Source organism: Orcinus orca, chromosome 11, assembly GCF_937001465.1.
Source record: "Orcinus orca chromosome 11, mOrcOrc1.1, whole genome shotgun sequence".
Classification (NCBI taxonomy): domain Eukaryota; kingdom Metazoa; phylum Chordata; class Mammalia; order Artiodactyla; family Delphinidae; genus Orcinus; species Orcinus orca.
In genome coordinates, this window is record NC_064569.1 from 76,182,083 (window position 1) to 76,197,368 (window position 15,286).

At 41.8% G+C, this 15,286-nt stretch overlaps 1 long non-coding RNA gene across 1 annotated transcript in view; it reads right to left on the reverse strand.

Annotated features, from left to right (window-relative positions):
• Positions 1 to 11,778: 11,778 nt before the first annotated feature.
• LOC125960540 (uncharacterized) overlaps positions 11,779 to 15,286 on the reverse strand; it is a 293,564-nt gene continuing 290,056 nt past the window's right edge. The window contains exon 2 of the long non-coding RNA XR_007470319.1: positions 11,779 to 13,530. This is a non-coding gene — a long non-coding RNA (uncharacterized LOC125960540). The remainder of the gene's footprint in view (positions 13,531 to 15,286) is intronic.

Genomic DNA, 15,286 nt, shown 5'->3' on the forward strand with positions numbered 1-15,286 from the left:
ATTCATCACTTGCTGGTGACTGTGATACCACTATAGGCTTAGATGTACATGGCACATATTATAGATTGCAAGATGTGGGTCAAGACGAAGTGAGAAAAAGAAAATTGTCAATCCTCCGTATTTGTAGAACACACACACGTACACACATACATAACACACATACATACCATATGTGTGTGTATGAAGTCAGGTGAGCTACACAATATTTTGGCATTTAGATCATATTTTCTATAGTTGGAAACATCAAATCCAGGAAATATATACAGTTTCCAATTAAGGTTCAAAGGCATATGGCAGGTCTCTAAGAGACTTTGGGAGGTATTGTTTCTGGAGGTGAGTCTCTACTCTTTGATGGGTCCCTTGGACCAGCAGTGGATCAAGTTTGGGTGGTTCTCGACTCCTAGGATTATGGTCAGGATGGTCCACAGGGTGGGTTGTAGCATAAGTCCCCTTCACTGCTCAGCTCCTGGGAAGTAAGGAGGCTATGTTCTGCCTCAGAGCCCTGTGTTCTGTGATTCCCTAAGACATTGGACCTAGCACTACATGGGGTGCTAGGTGGTGGTGGTGAGATGAACCCAGGAAGTGCCCTTTTGGCATTTTCCTAGGTAAAAAAGGAAAGACCATAGGCCCACTCCTCTTGGGAAGCCTTCCGAAGGGCCTGGCCTATCGAACTTTGCTTGGGCTGCTTTTCTAGGTTGTCCAAACCTCCCTGGAGTGAGGTCCAGTCAGGATGTGGTCTGAGCTGAGAGGCAGTTGGAAGGCCATTTATTCCACCACTGAATCTACTTGGTCAGAGACCAAGTCATAGCTGTTCCCCGAAGCTATGAGAGTAAACACTGCCTCCTATTTTTAGTAGTTCGTTGCTTGCAAAAATAGCTCAAAATCCAGACCTTTGAGTCTAAGCCGCCTTCAGCTTAACAGGCTACCCTGTGATAACAACCGCCTCAGCAATGACCGTGACAGTCACCACTACCAGTTACCTGGGGTTACTGTGTGCAGGTGTTGTGCTAAGTGCCCTATATGCATTATCTTGTTTCATCCTCACACGGGGTAGTCATTGTTATTATCCCTATTTTCCAAATGGGAAAACCAAGATTCAGTAAGATAAGGCCACCTGTCCCAAGTCGCACAGCCCTTCAGAAGCAGAGCCTAGTCCTGAACCCAAGTCAGCCCAGCCATAGTCCACATTTTAAAAAATTATTTATTCATTTATTTATTTTTGACTGCGTTGGGTCTTTGTTGCTGCATGCGGGCTTTTCTCTAGTTGTGGTGAGCAGGGCTACTCTTCGTTGCAGTGCGCGGGCTTCTCATTGCGGTGGCTTCTCTTGTTGTGGAGCACGGGCTCTAGGCATGCGGGCTTCAGTAGTTGTGGCACGTGGGCTCAGTAGTTGTGGCTCACGGGCTCTAGAGTGCAGGCTCAGTAGTTGTGGCGCACGGGCTTAGTTGCTCCACGGCATGTGGGATCTTCCCGGACCAGGGCTCGAACCCGTGTCCCCTGAATTGGCAGGTGGATTCTTAACCACTGCACCACCAGGGAAGCCCCATAGTTCACATTTTTGACTACTTGTTATTCCTGCCTTTCCATGTTCCATAATGGCAGCTGTGTGGTATGTTTATTACATGGGATCTGGTCCAGGTTCCTCAACGAACTTTAGTTGATAATTGGATTCAGGTTAAAAAGTCAAGAGATTTATGTCAATCTCTATGGGAGATGTTAAATGTCATTTTTCTTCTCATTTTCTTATTTTTTAAAAGCCATTGGATTTACAAGTTACCTTGTTCTTCTCACCATGTTCTCGTTTTACAGAGAAACCCAAGATATTTTTCCAACACAGTGTTATTTGGGGTAATTGCTCGACAGTTTGAAGGGCGTCCAGCAGTTTTGTAGAACGTAGTCTTAAAGTGGCCAGTAATACCATCAGCATATGAGCAAGCTCCAGGGGTGGAACCAGAAATGTGGCTGCGTGCTCCTCCTCGATCGCTTTAGCAGAAAACTCAAGCTCAGGATCTTGTGTTTACTGAGATGACTGGCGCACATTATCAGAGTAGCTGTACCTGGAAAATTTCTGACTTAAGTCTACTGATGTCATGTAAATAGCATTTGGGAAACAATAAGTGATGGTTTGGTTGCCAAATAAAAATCCAGGGAACACCCACATGGAGACAATATACTTGTTTCTAATGTGACAGCTCTCAAGAGGGCAAACATGGTGGTGCCGGCCATTTCCTGATGAGTCCTCATTGTGTAGATGAGTAGATAAAAGCTTCACTATTTATGCGGTGAGGTGAGGTGGCGGGTGGCAGCCTCACAGAATGCCTGCGCTGGGAGTTGTCAGAGTCAAGGCTCTTTTGCTTGCAAGTAACAGAAATCTACTTCAAAGTAGCCTAAACAAAAATAAATGAAGGATAGTATTTATACATGTACATATATACATGAGATAACATAAATAGGACAGGGGCTTTACTCGAAGCATACAGGGTTATCTCATGGAATCCAAGGATGACCAGTGTTGGGGGCTTTGATAGAGACCAGAATGCCTGTGCTCTATGGTGGCTGTCCTCTCAGGCACCTCCTCTCTGGGATCCATGGGCCCTTGTCCCTGCTTCTCCATCCTTCCTCCTCTTTTCTCTTCTCATTGTCTGTGGACCAGCTCTGTCTGCTTCTCTGTGCACGGCTGCCGCACAACTCAAAACGTCACTCTTCCTTCCTTAGCTTATGAGACTAAAAGGCCCTGACTCTGTACCTCAAGTCCAGATTCTGGGTCAGAGGATGGAACTGACCCAGCCCAGCTCAGATCAGCAAGCCCGGTTGTCAGCTCTGGCTTGCGGGGGATGGGCACAAATGGGCAGGAAGGCTCAGTTTCCAAACACATTCTTTTCTTTCTACTCTTCTGAACACATGTATTCTTAAAAAAAAAAAAAGCTGAATTTTTGTCACTGTTACTCCTCTCATGGTGGGAGAAAATGTGAGAAGTAGTTGTTATCTTTGGATGAATAGGCCATGCATAAACAATGTATGAGGGGAGATACCTGTTTTATAAAATTGATACTCCAATAATCTGCATTTTTATTCCTCAGACCAAGAAGAAATGATTCATTTTATCCAAATCTAATATTTTATATTTGAAAGAGTTTCACTGATCGCCTATCAAAATTAATTACAATAACTATAATAAAGAAGTAGTTTTGTCAGACATTATTTTATAGGTACAGTTATGTCTATCCAAACATACCTGAATTGTGTGTTTTAAGAAAAAAAAACTGTGGTGGGTATTTTAGAAAGTTAGGCTACATTTGTAAAGTCATCTATTCATATCTACTGGGTAAGTTCAGAATTTTCACATGTTGGGTTTAAAAGCAAAAAATATATTTGCTCACATATGTAGGGTAAAATATTTAGGAAACAACAAACTATGCCCTCCTACCTACTCCCATCCCCAGCCTGAGTGGTCTTGGTGATTTTGTAAGTCAGTACAGCTTCTGAGTAGTTCTTTTAAATTCCCTTACTTTTTATTTTTAAATTGTGCTTATAATGTATTTTAAATACAGATAAAGCATAGAGAAGAATATGACACCCCTCTCCCCACATTTAACAAGGATGATTGTTTTGGCATTGTTTGTTGTGGTATAGCTTTTCATAGTCTCCTAAATGAGCAAGTTGCCAAGCGTTACACCCAGCATATAACCAATATATGTAAGATTAAAAATTTTCCAAAGCTATACTATATATTTCTTGGGATACATATACTTGTTAAGACATATATACACAATGGGGAGGTACTCAGCCACTTCCGAAGGGTTGTTACCTGTCAGAAATTTGATGGGTGACATCAGAGGCTTCAACCACATCTGGATGCTTTATTAAAAAAAATCATCTGAAGCAAATATGGAAAATGTTAACAATTGTTGATTCTTGGAAGTTTTCAGTATAAAGCATATGGTGAGACAATTTGACTTTTCAAGTGGAAGCTTAGAAATGTTTTTCCTTCCCCTCAGCCATGTTTGTAATTAATAAAAAGGAACCACATGAAAAAATCATGGGTGGATGTCTATTGTAAGAATGTCACTTGAGTCAGAGAATGGAGTAAAGGGGGGAAAAGGAAATGTCCTTCAAATTGTGTAGCTCTTCATTTTATTCTAATCGATGCTCTTCTGAGGAGTAGTAGAGGTAGAATTCATAACTATCACCATCATCTTCCTAGCTGGCATTTACTGCATGCTTTATAATGTGTCCATCACTTGCCAAACACTTTACATGGGATATTAGTTAGGATACAGGTTCATTTGCCATAACAGAGACCCAAAGTAACAGTGTCTTAAATAAGACAGAATTTTATTTGTCACTCACAGAACAGTCTGGACATATGAGTCCACAGGCTGATACGATGGCTCCATGAGAGCCAAGGATCTGAGCTCCTCCTTTCTTGTTGCTCTGCCATTCCTAGGGTGTTGCCCTTATACTCATAGTCCAGGATGGCACTTGGCTCTCCATTACTAGTTGTTGCTCATATTTCCTTGACCAGAATTGAGTCAGATGAGCACATCTGGCTGTAAAGGAAGCTGGGAAATGTAGTCTTTATTCTGCACAGCCATGTATGGCAGCTACAAAAACCGGGTTTCTATTCCTATAGAGTAAGAGGAGATGGGTATGGGAGGCCACAAGAAGTCTGTGCCACAAGCAAAGAGTTTCTTTTCTTTTTTTTTAATTTTAATTTTATTGGAGTATAGTTGATTTACAATGTTGTGTTAGTTTCAGGTGCACAGCAAAGTGATATATATATATATATATATATTCATTCTTTTTTTAGCAGTTTGCATCTGCTAGTCCCAAACTCCCGATCCAGCCCTCTCCCACCCACCTCCCCCTTGGCAACCACCAGTCTATTTTCTATGTCCCTGATTCTGTTTCATAGATAGGTTCATTTGTGCCATATTTTAGATTCCACATATAAGTGATATCATATGGTATTTGCCTTTCTCTTTCTGACTTACTTCACTGAGTATGATAATCTCTAGTTGCATCCATGTTGCTGCAAATGGCATTATTTTGTTCTTTTTTATGGCTGAGTAGTATTCCATTGTATGTATGTACTGCATCTTCTTTATCCATTCATCTTTCGATGGACATTTAGGTTGTTTCCATGTCTTGGCTATCGTGAATAGTGCTGCTATTTACATAGGGGTGCATGTATCTTTTTGAATTATAGTTTTGTCTGGATATATGCCCAGGAGTGGGATTGCTGGATCATATGGTAATTCTATTTTTAGTTTTCTGAGGAACCTCCATACTGTTTTCCATGGTGGCTGCACCAACTTACATTCCCACTAAACATGTAAGAGGGTTCCCTTTTCTCCACACCATCTCCAGCATTTGTTATTTGTAGACTTTTTAACAATGGCCATTCTGACCGATGTGAGGTGGTACATCACTGAAGTCTGATTTGCATTTCTCTAATAATTAGTGATGTTGAGCATCTTTTCATGTGCCTGTTGGCCATCTGTATATCTTCTTTGGAGAAATGTCTCTTTAGGTCTTCTGCCCATTTTTAGATTGAGTTGTTTGTTTTTTTGTTGTCAAGTTGTATGAGCTGTTTGTATATTTTGGAAATTAAGCCCTTGTCAGTTGCATCGTTTGCAAATACTTTCTCCCATTCTGTAGGTTGTCTTTTCGTTTTTGTTTACAGTTTCCTTTGCTGTGCAAAAGCTTGTAAGTTTGATTAGATCCCATTTTTTTATTTTCGTTTTTATTTCTATTGCCTTGGGAGACTGACCTAAGAAAACAGTGGTACAATTTCTCAGGGAATGTTTTGCCTATGTTCTCTTCTAGGAGTTTTATGGTATCATGTCTTGTGTTTAAGTCTTTAAGCCATTTTGAATTTATTTTTGTGTATGGTGAGAGGGTGTGTTCTAACTTCATTGATTTACATGTGACTGTCCAATTTTCCCAGCACCACTTGCTGAAGAGACTGCCTTTTCCCCATTGTATCTTCTTGCCTCCTTTGTCGAAGATTAATTGACCGTAGGTGTGTGGGTTTATTTCTGGGCTCTCTATTCTGTTCCATTGATCCATATATCTGTTTTTTGTGCTGATACCACACTGTTTTGATTACTGTAGCTTTGTAACATTGTCTGAAGTCTGCCTCCTGCTTTGTTCCTTTTCCTCAGGATTGCTTTGGAAATTCTGGGTCTTTTATGTTTCCATATGAATTTTAGGATTATTTGTTTTAGTTCTGTGAAAAAGGTCATAGGTAGTTTGATAGGGATTGCATTAAATCTGTAGATTGCTTTAGTAGTATGGCCATTTTAACAATATTAATTCTTCCAGTCCAAGAGGATGGGATATCTTTCCATTTCTTTGAATCATCTTCAGTTTCCTTTATTAATGTTTTATAGTTCTCAGCATATAAATCTTTCAGCTCCTTGGTGAGGTTTATTCCTAAGTATTTTATTTTTTGTGCTATAATTTTAAAAGGTATTGGTTTTTTTTACATTCCCTTTCTGATATTTCATTGTTGGTGGAAAGAAATGCAACTGATTTCTGTGTGTTAATCTTGTATCCTGCTACCATGCTGAATTCATTTATCAGTTCTAGTAGTTTTTGTGTGGTGTCTTTAGGGTTTTCTATATATAGTATCATATCATCTGCATATAATAATTTTACCTCTTCATTTCCAATTTGGATACCTTTTATTTCTTTTTCTTGTCCGATTGCTATGGCTTGGACTTCCAATGCTACGTTGAAGAGAAGTGGTGAGAGTGGGCATTCTTGTTTTGGTTCAGATTTTAGCAGGAAGGCTTTCAACTTTTCACCATTGAGTATTATATTGGCTATGGGTTTGTGATAAATAGCTTCTATTATTTTGAGATATGTTCCCTCTGTGCCCACTTTGGTAAGAGTTTTTATCATGAATGGATGTTGAATTTTGTCAAATGCTTTTTCTGTATCTATTGAGATGATCATTTGGTTTTTGTCCTTTCTTTTGCTTATGTGGTGTACCACATTGATTGATTTGTGTATGTTGAACCATCCTTGTGAACTTGGGATGAATCCCACTTGGTCGTGGTATATGATCCTTTTTATGTGTTGTTGGATTCAGTTTGCCAATATTTTGTTGAGAAGAGAGTTTCTATTTAACCTCACAACAAAACTAAGGGTCAAGCCTTAATTGATCTGTTGAACACAAGAGAAAAAGAGAGATTAAGTTACTTGCTGAAGGTCACACAGCTAGTACTTTGTGGAGCTGGATGAGGCTTTATTTTGATTACTTTTTGCATTTGCATCCATTTTTCTAAGAAGTTCTAACACTGGGATCTGGGCTGGGAGTGTTCAGCCTTCTTAGGACTGCCACACCTCATCAGGGCATACTTGATTTCATCACACCTTTTAAAACAATCACCTGGGAAGGAGCTGTGTGCCCTGTCCTTTAGACTTGAAAGCAAACACACATTTAATTGTGTTCAAGGAATTCTGTGACATTTCTTGAGCAATGGGTAGTACATTTGGATGTTGTCCAATCAGAACTGGGAACCTTGACCAGGGATATGTCATTCTTTAGTTCAGATTGTACCTGGCTTCTGGTTAGTGTAGAAAATGTGCCTCCAAAATCTTCTTAATAAGAAGGAAATGTGTTAATTAAATATGTGTTCTAACATCTTGTACTGAGCCTAATATTAAGGCCATGGACTATCTCCTGAGCTTTAAATGAAAAGTGGCACATTTTCTAGAGATGATTTTAAGGAGAAAAAAGTAGCATCAAAACCAGATGTTGCTTTTTGACACCATCCAACCACCAGCATCTTCCACGCAACAAACCTTGGCAGAAGAGTGACCCCTTTCTCCCACTAGATCACAATTTTCAAGAGATGCCATGTGCTGAAAACAAAATTTCAAAAGGGAAACCTGTTTTCCTGAAGGTCTACATCTGACATTATTCAAGCTCATGCTAGATCAAAATGATACACCCTAGGAAAAGGCACGCAATTATACCTGTTATATATCCCTGCCTTTGGAAATGCTAGAAGTTGAAGCATGAGGAACTCAGAACCAAGGTCAGGATTAGGGAAAGGCAAGTGAGGCACTCACTTCTGGCAGCAAAATTCACAGGGGTACCGAAAAACTTATTAATCAAGTAAAATAGTATTTTAATGCAAAAATTTAAAAATAAAACTAAATATGAAATAAATTCATGGTGAAAAAGTAACAAAATTTTAAGTGAAGACTGGCTGTTGTTGCTTGTGTTACTAGCCTGTATTGTTGTGTGATGGGAACAGCCATGTCAAGTCAGCCCCTAGGTTCCTGGCTCCAGGGTCCTCAGATTGCCCACCAGGAAGGTTTATAAGGTTTGACGATGTGTGCAAAAAGATTGGGCAATGCAAGGCTTTATGTACCGTCATGACTTTTGATCACAGAGCTTTTATAAATTTTTCTCACTTGATTCAAAATATTTTGGAGGATATTGTGATGAGTGTATATAGGAGTGCATATTTCTCCATTGTCTCAGGCTCCAGTGTGGCTCCAGAGGGCACTGCTTAGGACCTCTGGGAAGCCTGCTCTTCATTCTAGATGACGCTTTGCTGAAGGAGTTCCAGGCTCTTGGGAGTTCTAACAGTGTTGGTTCCTTCTCTGAGAACATTTGACTAAACACGTGCCACAAATGCCCTTCGCCCTTCAATCACCATGCCACAAATGCCCTTAGCCTTTTTCATTTACACCAGACCAAGTCTTTGCTTAGTTTGTCTAGAGATGCATTAATACCATCTAAACTAGGCTGGAAGTCCCTTGATACCCGTCTCCCCAACCCTTCCCTTCACAGATTAGGTCCCTCTTTTTTCTCTCCCTTTTCAATGCTTATTATAATTTTACCTGTGTGTGTTTATTTCACACCTGTCTCCCCTGCTAGACTGAGGCATTATGAGGGCAGGGAGCATGTCTGGCTGACATCACTGTGCCCCAGGACCTAGCAGAGACTCTGCACAATGTAGGGCGTGCATACAGACTTTTTAATAGCAGAATGAATTTGTAAGTGACATGGTCCCATTCTAAGTGAAACTTCAGAGGCTTAATAAATATTTTCGGTATTGACGCTACAAGATTTTTTTTTTTAATCAAGAATGCCTTCAAATGTCAGTGAATTAATTCTCTTTCTTCTTCTCTTTTCTGAGTTAGATCCTGATTAAGCAATATTTCTCCTACCTGACAACCACTTATACTTTAAGTGACGCTTTGCAGTATCTGAAAAGGTAACAATGCAAAGGCAGTTTGGCTTAGTGGGAAGAGCGTTGGATTGGAAGTTGGGAGGCCTGGGTAGGAGGGTGACTCTAACAGAGAATGAGATGCTTTTGGTAGGGTGGGCTGGGTTTCCCCCTACAGTCAAGTAGGCCTCATTCTCATTCTCTTAGAGGTTGCTGGCCATTAGCAAGTCCCTGATGTCCAAAGACCCTTTGTTTTCTTTAGGTCTGCCCTGCCCACCAGCTAATTCTGACCACAAGGCTTCTTCACACCAGAGCCCATCCATGACCCCATTTTGCAGCCAGTGAAGCTTCCATATCCAAGTTCATTGTCTTCTCTGAGTGTCTTCTCTTTGGAGCTTCTGGATAGTGTCAGGGGAACCTGGGAGCCACATCCTTGAGGAGGCCAGTGGGTCAAAATGTTTAGCCAACTGCAGTTATGCTTTTGCACCAGATCAGGCAAGGAGTCCCTGTCTTCTAGGGCTGTCTTATCAGGCCAGGAGAGGCAGGATGGTGAGGGGGAAAGAGCCCTGGCTTTGGAGTCAGACAGACTGGGCTCTAGTCCCAGGATGACACTCATCACCCAGGTAGTCTCAGTTTGACACTGAGAAAGTAGAAAGAGAATAATATAAACACTCTACCAGCCAGAACTCCTGGTTGCACATGACAGACACCTAACTCAAAGTAACTTAAATGGGTATAAATAACTTAAACGGCATAAATGGGAATTAACCAGAGGGGCTTGTCTGGTTTATCTCCTGTAAGCCCAGCAAGGGTGGGATATAGCTGGAGTTTGGTGACAGTTGGAACCAGGATCTGCAATATTGTTAGGGCACCTCTTTCTGTCTCTGTTTTCTGCTTGTTTCTATGTGCAAAGATTTTAGTTCCTAAGGAGGGCTGCTTCTAGTGGAGGGAAAACATGGCCTCGTATTTCACAGTTTCTGCACTAGAGAGAGACTGCTTCTCTTCAAATGACTCCATTTGAAAAATCCTGAGAAGGATCTGATTGGCTTGACTTGATCCCATGCTGACCCATGGACCAATCAACTTTGGCAAGCATGGGCTGGGTTACGGTGATTGACAGCCTGCAGCAGAAGCACATGTTGGAGTTGGAGGGGCATTCCTCAAAAGAAGGGAGGTTGCTTTTTTCAGAATATGGAGAAGTGCCAGGAAGGTAAACAACAGATGTCCACCACACATATTTACCTTTTAGGCTTGTTTGTGAGGATTAGAAATAATATATGCAAAGCACTAGTGGTGCTGATGATGGGAAAAAGTAGTATCTTTCTATCTCTGGATACCCAGGCTCTACTTATGGTACCAAAATACCTCATAGATAGAAGCACACTCTTTTCTTTGTTATTCTCTTGACCTTGGGACAATCATCATAATAGACTCCTATGAAGCCCCTTGGTCACAGTTGAAGAAAATAAGACCTAAGAAGAATATGTGATTTGCTCAAGTATGTGAAGCTGGTTAGTGGAACGGTGAGGCCTAGACCCAGCCTTTAAGGCTCCCAGTCTCCTTTTATATATCATGTGGTGATTAAGTGCCGGTTTTAAAGCTGGGCTGCCTGACTTAAAGCTCAGCCCCTTTTATTGTGTGACCCCAGGCAAGTTCCTAACCTCTCTGATTCTCAGAGAGTCCCTTTGCAGGGCTGTTTCAAGGATTAAATGAATTAACATGGGTATATTAGCTATTATGATGTTCCCATCCTCAGACATTTGCAGTTAAGCCTCCTGCCCTAGCGCTTCTCCAAGTGTGTCTGGGAACATGCCAGGCACTGCAGTGGGGCCACAGTTTGGTTTCACTGGGCACTAGGATTGGAGTGGGAGCAGCCATTCAAATCACTTAGGGCTCTGAGTGACAAATGAAGTCATTGCCAACTCTCTCTGTCCCAGAAGTAGCATATTAAGCAGTTTTAAAAATAAATATGTTCCCAACATAAAAGTTCTTAATGAACTATTGATGCTGCCAGGCTGCTTCACTGATCTCACAGGGGATGTTCAGCAAACAGCCTAACCTCCCTGTGTCCTTTCCTCCTCTGAAAGAGAGCCACAGCCATGCCTGTGATTTCACGAAGAGCATAGGCTTTGGAGTCAGATAGGCCTGGGTTTGAATCCTGCCTCTGGCACTCATTTAGCTGTGTGACTTATACAAGGTGCTGGACCTTCTTTCATGCCTGAATTGAGAACAATATCAATATGCACCTTGTTGGGAGGAGTCTCTGAAGGGCAGGCGTAGTGTTTAGTACAGAGGGTGCTCTTGACATGGTGGCTATTGTGAGCATTAAGTATCACCTGCTGGGTATCTGTTTGACAACATGCAAAATCATTGAGCCAATCTGGAGCCTCGTTTTTATAAAATAAAGACATTTGCATGTATAGTTTCTCATAATCATGCTACTACTTTTAAGAATGCAGAAGGCTCAACTAGATAGAGCCTTGGGTAAGAGTTTTTTACATGATTTTTAAAATGACAACGACAGTAAGAAAATATACTCACACACAGGAGAAGTGTCTTCTTTGGTTCTGTGAAAGGCTGCAGGGTTAATTTTTTTTTTTTTTTTTTGCGGTACGCGGGCCTCTCACTGTTGTGGCCTCTCCCGTTGCGGAGCACAGTCTCCGGATGCGCAGGCTCAGCGGCCATGGCTCACGGGCCCAGCCGCTCCGCAGCATGTGGGATCCTCCTGGACCGGGGCACGAACCCGTGTCCCCTGCATTGGCAGGTGGACTCTCAACCACTGCGCCACCAGGAAAGCCCTGCAGGGTTAATTTTGACAACAGAAGCAAATAGGAACCTTCCCAGAGCAGCAAATGATTTTCACCCTTGGTTTCAGAGGAGGATAACGACTCCCACATTTATCTACCAGCATCATGCTGAGCGCTTCTGTCAACCTCGAAGCTGGAGGCGGGCTGGCTCTGGGAAAGGCATATTTTCTTAAAAATAGAATTTGCAACATTCTTTCAACTTTCCTTTGTATCCTCCACATCCCTCATCCCCCAATCCTGCCTGGGGTCCCAGTGTGTTGGGACCATTTGTTGAAGGCTCAAGTCCTACAGTTTCAAGTAATCCCTGTTTGCAAAATCCTCTTGAACATTTTAGGAATTTCCTTTGTACTCTAGAGAAAAATACTCTCCCATTAGTGGAAAGTGCTTTCTAATGTAATAAATAATATCTTGATGAGATGTGCTTGTATTGGCCAGGAAAGGCTAGGTCAAGTGTGGTAACAAACCACCCCCTGCTATCTCAGTGGCATCACATATGAAGTTTATTTCTCACCCACCCAAATCAACTGCAGGTCTGTTGAATATCTGGGGTAGCTTCTTTCCAAGTGGGAGCTCAGGGACCCAGTCAGCTTGCATCTGGTGACTCTACCATGGAGCTCCCAGGCCGCTGCCACAGAGGAAGAGACACTCCCTCTCAAATGTTGCCCATCACTTCTCTTCACAGCTCATTGGCCAGAATCAGGTCTCACAGACACACCTAATTATATGGAGGCCTGGAGGTGTAGTTTTCCAATGTACCCAGGAAAGAGAGAGAACTAAAAATGAACAGCAGAAGACTCTGCTGCCATACTTTTCCAGTGCAGAGATCCTGGTTCCTGCATCAGGGCTCCCTGGGAGAAAAATTTCAAGGAGGCTTGAAAGTCTGAGCAGAAGAAAACAAGGAGAACCAGTAGTGAAATGGGAAAGTATTTTCTAAAGAATGCTGACTACCTTCCTGTCAGCAGTTCCTGGTTCTTTAAAATAGCAGGAGAACTCAGAGAACCCAAAAAGCTTGAGAATGGAGACCAGTGGAGCATCGTGCCGAAATGCAGTACCACCCCCAATACAGTCACTCATTCACCTCCTTCTCATCTTTTCCCTCCATCCTAGTACCACACACACCACTGGGTATCACCTTCACAATTCTCTGTTTTTATTATCAACTTAAATTTTTCCTTTCAATAACTCACTTTTCCCTTAAGTAAAAGGAACTTTATGTCTCTGCCTGAGTGGAAGTCCAATATTATTTACTATACATAGATGGTATCCAATAGGAACAAATACAATGTCAGCCAAACAGAGGGTTCTGAGCCTGCAGTTTGCTCTCTAGTTAGAGAGAAACTAGCAAATATTGGAAAGATGAGAAAGACGAGTCAGCTCTAAACCTGAACTTCCTTCGTGGAATGGGATTGAAAGAATTATAAAGGAAGAGGCAAATAGCTCAGTAGTGCACTCCGTGTCAAGATGCCTGGGTTCTAATTCCAGGGCCACATCACCTACTAACTGTATGACCTTGGTGCCTCAGTTTTCTCATCTGTAGAACTGAAGATAGAACTCATAACAGTGCCTGGCACATACATAGTAAGGGTTATATAAGCATCAGCAATTTTTAGCATTATTTCTCACAATGTGATATCTTATTTAATACTGCCCTGTCTACCTTCTACAATCATCTCCCCTAACACATTAAATCATCTCTCCTTCCCTGGTAAGTTGCATTCCACTCTTGAGAAAACATGGATTTAATGGAACCAACACAGGCTCTAGAAAGTGACGTCCTGGAACCCCAAGCCCTTGGGCTTACTGATGATCCTATAGGCAGGTTACTAACGTCTTTAAATCTCAGTTTTCTTTTCTTTTCTTTTCTTTCTTTCTTTTTTCTTTTGACTATGGTGGTTTTTATTATTTATTTATTTAAATTTTTTTATTTATTTATTTTTTTGGCTACGTCGGGTCTTAGTTGTGGCACGCAGGATCCTTCGTTGCGGCGTGTGCGGGCTCTTCGTTGGGGCACGCAGGCTTAGTTGCCCCGCTGCATGTGGGATATTAGGTCCCCGACCAGGGATCGAACCCGCATCCCCTGCACTGGAAGGCGGATTCTTAACCACTGGACCACCAGGGAAGTCCCTAAATCTCACTTTTCTAGGTGAGGATTAAAATACCTACCTCCCTGAGGATGCTGTATGATCACAGAGGTAAAACAAAGGGCATCCGTCCAAACTTTTGACCTGTAAAGGATGCTGGATACATATTGGCTTACCTTAAAGCAGTAATCTGTAGCCGTCCCCGAGGGATTTGTGGAAATCTTCACTGCAATCTTCAAGTGTGTTGTCCACTATATTATATTAATTTAAAAATATGCATACATATGTTAGAGCAGTGGTTTTCAGACTTTAGCACACATGAGAATCATGTGGAGTTAGAGTAACCATTCCACCTCAGATCACCCTGGACTCTGCAGTTTTCACGCTGGAAGTTCGTCTTCGACGGACGCTCCTCTGCCTGGGGCAAACTTGGACGCTTGGTCACTCTGCCTGGAGAATTGCTCAAACCCAGTTTTCTGGGCTCCCACCTCCAGAGATTCTGAGTCAGCAGGACTGGTGTGGGATGGAGCCTGATAATTTGCATTTCTAACAAAGCTGCAAGGTGCTGCTGTGAGTCTGAGGACTATTCTTTTAGTAGCACTAAGAGAACTTTCTCATATTAATACCCATGCTTGGTGTTCCATTTCTAAATGTTGAGAATTGCTCAACTTTCAAAACTTCACAGGGGTTCTCACAGCCCATTTTATAGACAAGAAAACTGAGGCTTAGCAGGGGTTTAGTAATTTGGTTGAAGTCACATAGCTAGGAAGTGACTCAAACCCCGGTCTGACACCAAAACAGGTTTTCTCAATCCTATCTTCTTAAATCACAGATTTCCAGGCTCCCACTGCCTTAGTTTGGGATGAATTCTCTCCAGGGAGGCTCTCTAATGCCCCCCGCCGCCCACCCCCCCACCAAGATGTGCCCTTCTGGCCAATATTACCATAGGTCTGCAGTAGACACAGCAAAGACTCAAGTGGGGACTTCTGCTATGCAAATTTTGCTTACATATACATAGCTTTTCCAATGAAAAAACAGAAATTGTCACAATGTGATTTTTGTGTTGCAGATTGCCTTATTTCAACAGATTTTGCACCCATCAGATATAGAAATCAGCTACATAATTGTTTACCAAAAATATTTTTTAAAATCCTCTTTCATTACAATGTATTATTAGTTGCCTTGAGTCATTTTACTCTATGTTTC